Source organism: Antechinus flavipes, chromosome 4 (genome assembly GCF_016432865.1).
Source record: "Antechinus flavipes isolate AdamAnt ecotype Samford, QLD, Australia chromosome 4, AdamAnt_v2, whole genome shotgun sequence".
Taxonomy (NCBI): domain Eukaryota; kingdom Metazoa; phylum Chordata; class Mammalia; order Dasyuromorphia; family Dasyuridae; genus Antechinus; species Antechinus flavipes.
This window is the reverse complement of record NC_067401.1, coordinates 160,955,282-160,968,062: the sequence shown is the minus strand read 5'-3', so window position 1 is coordinate 160,968,062 and position 12,781 is coordinate 160,955,282. Positions and strand designations below refer to the sequence as shown.

The following is a 12,781-nucleotide window of genomic DNA, read 5'->3' as shown; positions in this document are numbered from 1 at the left end:
ACCCAGCCTGTGCCCAGCAGTCCAGGATCCTTGAAGAAGGATCTTGGTTATCGCAGCAAAGATCCATCAGGAGTAAAGAGAAGAACTAAAAGCTGGTGTTGGAGATACTCCTTTATTCTAACATAGCTTGTTTAAGTACATGCTGCCATTTTTGAGAAAGTGGTTTGATGTTCCTATTCTGCTACACTATCTTGGGCTGAACTCCTATTAAATGCCCAAGACATTGAGTTTATTTAATAAAATTTGATTTTTTTTTAAAGAAAGAAAGACAAATTGGTATTCTCAAGTACCTTCTCTTTTTTAGATTTCTAGTAAGGTGGAGAAGGGAATATCTCTTCTTGTTTCTACTCCAAGTATATCTACAAAAATATAACAACAAGAACTCACACCAGCCTAGGCAAGCCTGAATTCCTTGGCTGACTCTTATTTTCTGTTTCCTTCTGTACAAGCCAGGGACTACACGTTCTGAGAAATGGGTTAAATTACCAGCCTAGGTAGTTACATCATAAATGCTGGCTGACCAGTGGAAGATAATTTCCTTAAGTTTATGCCCAGTTGGCCAGGAGATATGAACCTTGTGAAATTCTCAGACAGTATAGGTCTGAGGTTAAAGTGAAATATCTATACAAATAGCATTTACTTAGGAGGGATGGGGAGGAAAAGGGCAGAACACATATAATGGATTGAGGTTTTTTTTTGTTTTTATATTCTTGCTTTAAATTGTTTTAAGATTAATTAAGCATTTTCAGTAGCAGAGGAAATAAACAGATGTTTTACAGTTGATATTTTTACTGTCTATTGAGTTCATTTCCTAGAAAGGAGTCTATTGACTACATTTTGGGGAGACCTTGAACATAAGCTATAGCTAAACTTTGTTTAAGAGATTTCATTGGGGGTGAGGATAAAGCAGGAGAAAGCAGAGGAGTGAAAAGGGGAGAGAGAAAGAGAGAGAAAAAAGGGAAGAAAGAAATAGAGAGAAAGAGAGAGAGAGAGAAATGTAACTTCCTTATTTGATGTCAGTACCCTTCAAGTACTCTTTTGGTGACAATACCCCTAAAGAATACTAATTTTAGTGATGGTAGCAAATATGCAAAAGAGAACTTTGAAAGGTTAAAGTCAATATGGGTTCCATGTGAATAGCAGTTAGGTCTGTGTCAGTTGGTCCTGATAGCTAGGCAAGTGACATTCTGAAGGCTTAAATAGGCTTTTTGAAGGTTCACTTCCAATAGATTTGTCTCATATAATAGAAAGTCATAGTGAGTACGCTGTAAGCCCAAGGCACAAGTACAGGTAGAGCTCTGTGATTTTATAGACCAACTAAAGTACATCTTCCTGACTCATAAAAGTCCATCTTCCTTGACCCTAACTGGCCAGACTAATCAAGAGTTACTGTGTTACTTTAAGAAAGCAGACATGTCTCTTCAAGTAGAATGGGACTCCCCAGAACTTTATCTTTTCCTCCCGTATAAGGTGAAGGGAGTTACTCTTTTAAGTCACTCATTAATTACACAATATTTATCAGTGCTGTGTATTCAAGCCTCTGCCTTCATGCAAGTTAGGCTACTTTTCCTTTAAAAGGTATTGATAGCATCCTTGAGATTTGGTTAGCTCAGAGGACTAACGGCTGTTAACATGATTTCCTGATTGTATGAATACAAAAGAGCCAGAGCTCCATATTCTTGATTGGCAAAAAATAAAAAACAAGGGAGCTTTATTCAGTCAAATCATATCAGTGTGTCTTCAATGCCTATCCTTACTGAATGCCCTTCAATTCTGGCTATACAAATCTCACTTTAAAAAAACTTGTTGAATGACTTATAAATGTCTCACTTTGTTTTAGTGTTGAACCTAAAATACCAGTTAACTGGCTTAAATCAAGTCCAGCCTATCTTTGAGTAAAAGTAAACAAGATACATTAGAATATCTGCAAAGCAAAATAATAAAAAGAACTAGGTAGAGTGAGAAGAACAATGTTGACTCACAACTTTGTTGTATCTCCCTCCTTTTCTGCTTCCTGACTTTTTAAAGTTTCAGCTAATATCCTACCTTCTGCAAGAAATCTTTCCCAATATCCCTTTATGCTACTCACTTCCCTCTGATATTATCTCCAATTTATCTTTTCTATGTCATATTTTTAATACTTGTTTGTATGTTGGCTCTCACATTAGAGCATAAGTTTTTTTGGAGTAGTGATTGTTTTTATTTATTTTTGATAAGTTGCCCCTATTTTTTTGTACTCCCAAAAGCCTAGCACTGTACCTAGCACAAAGACATTTAATAATAATAATAAAATAGGCTTGTTGATTTGACTTTTGTAAATTAACCCTTCAGTCTTAATACTTCAGTGTTTCAAAAGATTTGTGATTTTGTCAGCCATAGCTGGTTTTTCCTTCTATGACACAGATGAGCAATTTCTGCATTCCTTAGAAGACAGTTTTTGAGTTGTTCCAAAAATTCATTGCTCATTGATCAAAATCTTCTTAAGTCATAGACTGGTTCTTAGATAACAGTCTGATTTCATTACCTATTAGACCTGTAGAAGTCAGCACTTCCTTGTCATATCACCCAGATCACTTTCACTCTGTAAGATTTTGTTCGTCTATCCCAGGACTTCAATAAAATATAGTGTGACCTAGAGTTTGAGGAATCTGAAAAATGAAGTCTTAGATGATCTCTAAGACTTTTGCCAGCTCAAATAATGGACAAATATGATCTTTTCAGTATGAGCAAAAAGGGGAAAGGAAGGAGATTCTCCATCTGTAAGGATTACTAGGTAGACCAGGAATGGCTGTTGAAAAAATAATGGCAGAACTGCTATCATAACTCTCTTCTCCCTCTTCTCTTTTCCCTTCTTTTCCTGCTTTATGTTTGCTTGCAGTTTCCTTTATTCTGTGCCGGCACAGAAGGAATATGTTGGAAGTGTTGCAATCTATGTCTCAAGCTGAGGCTAAGTACCGATGACTCTTTGATAGAGTTGAGGGAGGGATCCCATGCCTCTAGTTACTATTTCTGGGTAGACAGCCTAGGTAAATTTGTACTTTCCTCATCACATCAAGGTGCTTAGAAATAACAGTTAAATTAGCTCTTTTATTTTCTTTCGGGGAAAAGAAGGGCTAGAAATTTTAAAACATTGACTCAAAGCAGAGGCAGAGATTAAGTGCTTAGAGCTCACGGGAATTAACTAACTGCTCCTTGGTTTCTACAGGCTGAGTAATTTCTAACCCATGAACACATACACACGGAAACACGGGTTCCAGAATTGGAAGGGCTAGTTATAGACAAGACCACATCTAGAGTTTAATCACTATTCATTTAGGCGTTAGTGGCGTCAGCAAAATATATTTCCTCTCGTCCCTCCACTTGTCATACTGCCTCCTTCTACAGTTGAACTATTGAAGTTATGGGCTGCTCCGAGAAGTAATAGGCTTAAAAGGGTGAAATAGGCTAGATTTAATGCCACATTCCTGGCCAAGGGAGGTGTGGAACTGGATAGGAAAAGAAGTCTCTGGTTAAATCATTCACCTGGGGCTAGAGAGAGTGTAGGAAGGAGGGCGAATACACAAGCAAAAATGAAGTCTAATACCTTTTAGTTGATTATAGTTTAAAAAACAACCAACCAAAAAAACAAAACCAAAAACCTCAGGATGATAGTATACTCCAGACTGCCAGAACACGATGTCCACAAGACATGTACAGTATCCCAGGAGGAAGAAAATGCAACGCCAAAACAACAACAAAAAACAAAGAAAAAGAAAAAAAGCACACCTCTGAAACTGCAGATAAATAATTATCTAAACAAACAGACAAACAACTGTGCCTACCAAGGGACAACCCTGTTCTGTTGCAGAATTTCCATGGCTCTGCTCCTTTCCCTAGAGTGGACAGTGCCAACAACCCTGTTGGGAGTTTTTAAGCAGGAGCTAAACATACATTCCTTTGGGGGAGGGAGGGGAAAGAGGAATAGTTCTCAGAAATGAAGCTATCTCCATATATATCTATATATAGATATCTATATATATCATACATATGTAGCACATATTATACCAGGTGTCTCAAAAGTCTTTAGTACTATATACACACAGAGTGTCCTAAAAGCCTTAGTGTGACTGTAAACTATTAAACTTTGAATCTGTGTTTAGGTATTTATTATGACTACACACATACACATATATACTTTTGTTGTCCAAAAGTTTTAGTGCAATTTTAAGCGAGAAAGCTTGCATTTAGATATTACTTTACACAGACAGGTTGTCCCCAAAGTCTTAGTGCAGTTTTACGTTATTAAAAGTGTGTATTTATGGTAATAATCGATGAAAATGTTAAAATGCAGTAATAATAAATTGCATATATGCAAATCAATAAATATTCACAACTAGAAAGCAGAAAAACTAAAAACAGGCAGCTGGGGTCCGGGCCAAGACTAGCCGGTAACTTAGCAAAGAGAAGAGTGATTAAAAGGGCATTTGAGGAAGGGGTGCCTGGCATCTCCGCAAACTGAAGCAGGAGCAGTTGCTCATATATAAATTTAAGAGAAAAAAAAGAGGAAAATAACAAAAGTAACTAACAAAACAAGGGGTTAAACTGGGCTGTGAATTTCAAATGCAAATGAAAGTAGCGGAGGGGGCGGTGGCTGAGGGGGGCCGAGTTGCGGCTCTCCCGCAGGTTGGGGGAAGTACACCCCCTCTACAAACTTTCCGGCTCGGGGCGTGGCCGAGGCGTGGGGGCGGTGGAAGCTGAGAGGGCGGGAGTTCGGCCTGGGGGAGGGAAGGGGGCCGAGTTGAGGAAGGCCGGCTGGAGGAGGGGGGGAGGGGAGAGATTGGAGGGGGGGAGTCACTTTAAAGGCTCTTTCTTTCCCATAATGCTTTGTGGGGACGTTGACAAGTGGATTCAAGATGGCGTAGAAAGTAATGACAGGTAAGTCCTGACTTCCCCCTTCTTGGCTCCGGGGGTCGCCCCGGGAGCTGCTTGTACGCTTTCAGAACGGGTCTGGAGACCGACCGCACCTTCCTGTGGCCTCCGGTGGAGGAAGGGAGGATTGGGACTGGAGGGCCCCGGAGGCGAGCACCAGGCTCACGGCCTGGGGAGCTGGGCTGTGCGAGGCGAGGCCCGGCCCGACCCGGGCGCTGGGGACTCGGGACGGTCCTTTCCTTCAGTCAAAGATCCCGGCCCCGGGCCGGGGTTAGGTGGGGCGGACGCTTCAGTTTTGTTTCAGGAAGAGGCCGGACCGACTCGGGGTCCCGAGAGCGCTTCCCTCCCCACGGGCCCGCGGCTCGGATCCTGGGAGCGGACGCGGAGACTAGGAATGAAGCTTTCTGTCCTTCCTCTCCCACCCATCCTCCCTCCTGTTCTCACCCCCGCCCCCCACCGGACCAGTTGGATGCCCCCCAGGGCTGGGACTGCTTCTAGTGAGGGCCGTGCTGGAGAAGTGGGTCAGCTTTGTTCCCGCTCCTCTCTCTAGGACTCAGTGACTCCCTGCTACAACCCCAGCCCCCCAGCCACTTCCTCGGGAATCTTCTCCGACTCTCGCACAAACACACACAGAACATGCCAATAATATTAATAATAATAAAAAGTAATACCACTCTAAATTGCCTAGAAGAATCTCTTTCAAAGTGACCATAGTCCCCTTGGGGGGAACATATCCTTGAAGGAAACTCTTGAGACCCCTTCACTCCCAACCTTTCTTCCTAAATCATGCCTACTTTAATTTTTTTTTTTTTAAATTTTCCTTCCTTAGCCAAGCCTTTGACTGGTCTGAAAAGGACAAAGGTTAAATATGGATATGTCTTGACCGTTAGCTAGAGTAAATTTTCAAATATTATTACCTTCATCGTTAGTCTTGCCCCACCCTACCGCCCCCACCCCCTTATAATGTCGTCCTAGAAAAATATCAGTTTAGAAAGAAAAGTCTACCCACAAAGAGGGACTTAAACTGAATCCCCTAGTGGTGGTAATGGGATGTGTACGTGCGAATCATGGGGGCTGGGGGGAGAGGAAGGCCGGGAGCGGGGACCTTATAAATCCCAGCTTGACTTAATTTGTCTTATTTTAAAATCACTGAGGGTTTAAAATCTTATTTCTGAAGTTACCAGAGGTGGAAGAAGAATCTTTTTCGGTGTGTTTTGTTGCTCCAACTTGAATTGTGGGTTCTAGACAGATTCCATTTTATTCTGTTTGAAATACTTTTAAAGGAAACAGTCATTTGCAAAGCCACATTCTCCTAGCATGTCATTTAGTAACTTGCTTTTTTCCCTTTAAAATGTAGCTATTCTTTTATTTATGGCTGAAGAATGCTTAAGTTTTTCCCCATCTAATATTGATATTGTATAAAACATTTTCACTTTTTGAAAGTTGTCTTCAAGAATTGAATGAGCCGTTTTACTAATTGATCACTAATGAGCTCCATTTCTGTTGAGCTGAGTAAGGTGAAGTTTCAAGCTATTTACCTTATTTTCTATTTTATTTTTATGCCTAAGGGTAATCTTTATATAATAATCTTTATACCCCAAGAGTAATCTTTTTTTCTTTTCAAGTAAATCACACATAGAAGAGTATAGATAGGGAAACAGAGTTAGAAGTATACATGCAATATATACATATATATGTTTATTCAGTTGACACAGGCTGTTTTCTCATACTTTTTAGAATTTTTCTTGATCTTTCTGTTATTTATACACATTATCAATATTGTCTTCAGAAGAGTAACTACTGTTTTTAAAATTCAAATTTCCATATGTAGCTTTAATTATATTTCTTGATTTTGTTCTTATTGTCAATGTACATTTACTTTACTTTAAAGGTATCATCTGAATATTAGTGAATATTTTATGTGAATAGTTTGTGCCTAATTTATGAAGTGTCACATTTAAAGCTGGAAGATTAGTTTTGGGCAAGTCATTGCCTTTTTATGTTTGGAAACTGGATGTGATTCTTTGCTCTATTTTGTAGTAATGTTGAAATAGCAAATTGGTTATATGGTATGAATACAAAGTAATGACACTGATTTTGTTGTATGGTTTGTATAAATAAGATTATTTTTTCAGAGAATCTCATAGTTTGAAATGAACTCAGAAATCATTTAATCTAATTCATTGTCAGAAATCTCTGACATATTCTAATTGAATTCCACCAGTTATGGGGAATTTGCAGCATTAGGAGGCAGCCTATTCCTTATAACTCTAATTTTTCTAGGAATTCAAATTGAAATATGCTTCCTTGTAATTTTACTATTGGCACTAACTCAAAAGACCTCATCACATATGCATATTTGGAACTCCTTGATGTGTTATTGTTATTTCTAATTATGAGAAACTATGAACTTCAAGGTCAAGATAAGTATTTTTATATGAATTTTTTGGGGAGTAGGATTAAGATGAAAATATATCACCTAAAATTTTCTCAATGTAATCATGTTCTTGAACTTTTTTCTTAAAATAAACTATAGTTTAATCTCTTTAATGTAAGCAGTCATGTTAGAGTGCCAGATGACAAAGAGAGCAAATCATCTGCTTAAGGAACTTCCCATTCCAATGGTGGAGAAAATATACATGTACATAAATATAAACAGAACCATAGAGTTACATAGTAACCTGAGGAGGGAAGGCACTAGGAGCCAGGGAGACTGGTAAAGATATTGCTTTGGCTGCTAGTCCAAGAGATGGACCTGAGGTGGGAGCACTGGGGCATTTCAGACTGGTGTTTTGGGGGCTAGACTGTGAAGTATTTAAAATGTCAAACAGAAGTTTATATTTGATCCCAGAGGTGCTAAGCAGTCACTGAAGTTTGTGAAATGGTCAAACTTTCATTATAGCAAAATTACTTTGGAGGTTATATGGGGGATGGATTGGAGAGGCGTGAAATATGAAGTAAGGAGTCCGAATAGGCTAGTCCAGGTGAAGTTGATAATGACTTGAACTAGAGTGGCAGTTGCGTGACTGGAGAGAAGTATGCAAGAGATGTTTTGGACATAGAAATAGCAAGATTTGTCATCTGATTAAATATTTGGGGTGACTGAATGAGGGGTCATGGCCGACACTGGAAGATTGACGATGCCCTTAATGAAAATGGGAAGGTTAGAAGAGGAATGAGTTTTGGGGATAAATAGTATGTTTTGTTTTATATTTATATGGATAAGATTACGGTACTTTATGGGATACTATAATACTGTTTTTATAGGATAATGCTATATTTATATAGATAGGATAGTATTTTATTTGCAAAATGGCTTAGAGACATCAATCTCATTTTAAAGTACAGCTTTTGGTGCTAGATGTTATTATAATCTCCATTTTGTAGAGGAAACTGAGGGAGATAAGTTAAATCACTTGCCTATTGTTGAATAGCCTGTAAAATTCCGAGAGTGGATTTGAACTCAGGTTTTTCTAAGTTCAAGCTCAACACTATCCATTGTGCCATCTAGCTCCAATACTCAGCATGGAATTTGACTAAACCTATGGGAATTGATGAGGTCACCAAGTGAGAGAGGGAAGAAAAGAGGGCCCCCAAAAGAGCCTTTGAAGTATATGTATTGATAGCTGGCATGGCATAGATGGTGATTCAGGGAAGGAGACTAAGAAGAAATGGTTAGGCGTCTGAGAGAACCAAGACAGAGCAGTGTGATGAAAACGCAAAAGGGGAAAAAGTATTAGTGATCTGCAGTGTCAGATGCATGTTCAGAGGTCAAGAAGAATGAAGATTGAGGAGAGGTTGTTAGCTTTGCCAATTAAAAACTCATTGGTAATTTTGGGAGAGAACAGCTTTATTTGACATTAGAAATTAATTATAGAATATTCTAAAGAATCAGAGGAAAGGAAGGAGAGGCTCTGAATGTAGGTAGTTTTCAACAAGTTTGCCTGAAAAAGTTAGGAGTAAGAAAGATGAGTGCTTGAGGGGATGGCAGGGTCAAATCAGAGGTTTTTTATTTTTATTAGCATGAAGTGCATTTGGTTATTTCTAGGTAGCAGGAAAGGAACTTCGAGATAGGGCAAGATTGAAACTTAGACAGAAGAGAGGATCATTGGAACAATCTATTGGAGAAAATTGAAGATGTAATCAAGGGTATATGTAAAGAGACTGGCTTTGGTAAAAAAGGGCTACCTCAGCAGACACTAAGAGTTTAAAGGAGTAATTAGTCCAAGTAGTGTTGAGTGTCTGAGTTGAAAGGTCAGAGAGTTATGTATGAAGAACAACGATACTGTATCCATCACACACTCTTGTTCATTTGCCTCCTTCCCCTATCCTGCATCTGCCAGCACATTCAGGCCTTGTATAATTTGGTTTGAACTTCTAGTATTGTTTTAGAAGAATACAGGTTATGATGGGATTAAAATTCAGTAGGTTAATACTCTAATATTATAATGTTGGTTCTATTAAAAAAAACCCCCAACAAAACAACATCTAGAAATAAATATAGGCCTAAAAATGCCAAAATGATTTTCATATTAACAAATATATAGATTATGCAAATGCACTACTATCATAATTTTTGTTTGAGTCATTTTTCAGTCATTCATATCTATAACTCCTTGTGATCCCATTTGGGATTTTCTTGGCAAAAATACTGAAGAGATTTGCCATTTTTCTTGCTTATTTTACAGATGAGGAATTAAAGCAAACAGGATTAAGTGATTTGTCCAGGGTCACACAAACTAGTAAGTATCCAAGGTCACATTTGAAATCAGGAAGTTGCAAGAGGTGTTCTGGAATTAGTTACCCAATCACATTAAAACCTCCTTTTAAAAATGTTCAGCAGCAGGGGAAGCTAGGTGGTGCAGTGGATAGAGCACCAGCCCTGAAGTCAGGAGGACTTGAGTTCAAGAGGACCCGAGTTCAAGAGGACCCGAGTTCAAAAGGACCCAAGTTCAAATCTGGTCTTAGACACTTAATACTTCATAGCTTTGTGACCGTGGGCAAGTCACTTAATCCCAATTGCCTCAAGCAATTTGTGTATTCGTGAAGAATACTTGGTACAGTTGGTCACAACATTCATCATTTTAGAAGTGTTAAGGCAAAAGTCTACATCTTTAGCACATTTTAAAAGTTAGGTGTTTTGTTGAGACATGAAACTATTATTTTTAGGTAAGGCTGTACTCTTTTAGAGTTAATAGATTTTCTAATTGCTAAATTAGTTGCCAAATTTGAATAGTTTTGACTTTGCAGTTATGTAGCAAGAAGATAGTTTTAATAGTAAATATATTTAATTTACATTGCTGAGTCAGCTTTTTATGGAGTGCTGTCTTATAAGTAGTGATACAGTGAGTTGGTAAATAAAGAGCTGAGTCTGGAGTCAGGAACACTTAAATTCAAATCTGGCCTCAGATCATTAACTAGCAGTGTAACCCTGGGCAAATCATTGAACCTCTGCCTCAGTTACAACATTTATCTTATGGATTATTATGAGAATCATATGAGATAATATATTTTTTAAAAAGTGCTTAGCATAGTGCATGGGACATAGTGAGTCCTATAGATATAAATATCATCTCCCTTTCCCCAGTCACTTTTAGTGCTAAACATTTGAAAGACATGAGAAATAATTTTTACTCACAAATGATCATAAGATATAGTGCTGAATGGGAACTTAGAAATTTGTAATTCAATTCTTATTTTTCAGGTGAGGAAATAGGCCCAAAGAAGTCATACAGGTAAGCAGCAGAACTTAGATTTGAATTCTCTGACTACAAAACTAGTTTTCTCTATACTGTATCATGTTGGCAACAGTCTAGATATTTCAAAAAAATGAAAAAGACTAGGAAAATTTATAAAAGAGCATATCAGTGAACAGAACTCAACAGAAAAGTGCTAACATATAATTTGTACATTGATAAAGAATGAGTTGTGACATTCCTATTTGTGTGCACATTAAAATATAATAACCCATGAAAATAATAGGCTACATTCAAGGTCCAAATGCTTGCCTAGCAGTGGAAAAATAGCCTTTTCATACTCTTTGAATTGTAGTGAAAGGATTGGACAAACTTAATCAGTAGCAGGTGTTTAACTTCTCAGCTCCTTTGGAGGAAGGAAAAGAACTTTAAAAAACAGTGGTATGAAAAATTATTATGATTATATGCTTTTTAATAAACTTAAGAAAATATTTATTACTCTTTTGTCAGAGAGAATAGAGCCTTTTAAGATTTGTCATACTTTTGGCCTGAACTCTTACCTAGAAATCTTGGAAATGTATTCAGTACTTCCCTGTTTGTAACTGTGCTCATTTAAATCACACAAAAACCTTATAATGGCAAAGATTATACTATGCAACATACTGATTATGATCTTGATGATAGCAGTTTTACTAGGTTGGGGTGCTGAAATTGAGGTTCCTTTCCTTTTAGGAATTCCAAGGTCACTTATAGTTGGAATCAGATTCCATGGCTACCTGTTTCATTGTTCATTTGAATTTTTTACCTTCTGGTCAGCTGCTTCTCTTAAGCTCTTAGTGCCTGTGAAATCCATCTTCTGCTGGTTATCTTTTTGGTTTGAACACATGCATGGCACTGTAGTCACTGGAAAGAGGACATAGGATAGTCTTCAACCTAGAACATGCCTCTGTCCATTCTGTCCTGCCTCCTTGCTGGGCAAATGATGACTATATTGTTTCTATTCAGTTAGAATGAATAATCAATAGCCTTTGATGTATCAAATTTGATAATCTTGCTTTGAAATTTTTCCAGAAGAGAGTTATGATTGTTATTGAGTATTGGTTTAGATTAGTTAACAATTCATAAAAACTGAAAGATATAGTCAGTAGTATTCTTTTGTTTTAGTTAGAAGAGCCATAAACCAGGGAAAGTTTTGACATTTGCAGGATTCCTTAAAAGAAATTATAACTGATTTATTTTACACACACACACACACACACACACACACGCACACACGCACACACGCACACACGCACACACACACACGCACACGCACAGGCGTGCGCGCCCTCGTGTTTGTGTGTGTGTGTATGTGTAGGAAGTTTTCTTCCCAAGTTTAAGTAATTTCCATGCTATTAAATCTGTGCAGAAGTTAAATGCTTCTAAGTGTAGTTATTTAGCAGGCACATCAACCTGTTCTTGTAAGTTAGGCATATTCAGCTCAAAGGATCAGCAGATTTTTATTAGGAAGTAGGTTGGTGAAGCCAAAACTGACACACTGATTGCTTTTTGAAATTTTTTAAAAAGCCTTTTTTGTGGGGGAGAAGACAAAGATATTAGTGTAGCTTGACTTTTTATAGCTTTTGTTATGATACCTGTAACATTATAACTGTTATGGGCAACTATCAATTTACTTTTTTACTCTTTTGCTTTCTTTATACTAAAATTCCTTCTGTGCTTTTGGTGAAATTATTCTTGCTAACAGGTAGTTGATGTAATTCACAATACAATTTTTGGAAACTAATTTGAGAATCACTTTCAGTGGCAGAAATGGAGGCAAAAGAGTAGGAGATGACGACAAGTAAGGCAGGGAATTAAGTGTTTAAATGTTGTACATACTTATTTAGTGCACTTTGCTATTTTCTGTATCTGTACTGCTTAGTAATTTTGTTGATTTCGCATATGTGCATCCTCTTTGTGCATGCAATTTAATTGTGAGCAAAATAATTCCAATATCAAATTTCTAAGTTCCTGATTTTTTGTACTTTTGAAACAGTATTTATGAATTTAATTGAATTCATAGGATCCTAGAGTTAGTGGAATTTTACAGACCATCTATCTATTCCCTTTTTTGAGGGGTGAGGCATTTAAGGTTAGGTGACTTGCCCAAGGTCATACATCTAGAAAGCGTTAAGTAT

General features: G+C 37.7%; 1 protein-coding gene across 1 annotated transcript in view; it reads left to right on the top strand.

Moving 5' to 3' along the window:
* Window positions 1–4,855: 4,855 nt before the first annotated feature.
* HELZ (helicase with zinc finger) overlaps window positions 4,856–12,781 on the top strand; it is a 284,703-nt gene continuing 276,777 nt past the window's right edge. The window contains exons 1-3 of the mRNA XM_051995260.1: window positions 4,856–4,914; window positions 9,597–9,650; window positions 10,613–10,643. The gene's annotated coding sequence lies outside the window, so the exon portion shown is untranslated. The remainder of the gene's footprint in view (window positions 4,915–9,596; window positions 9,651–10,612; window positions 10,644–12,781) is intronic.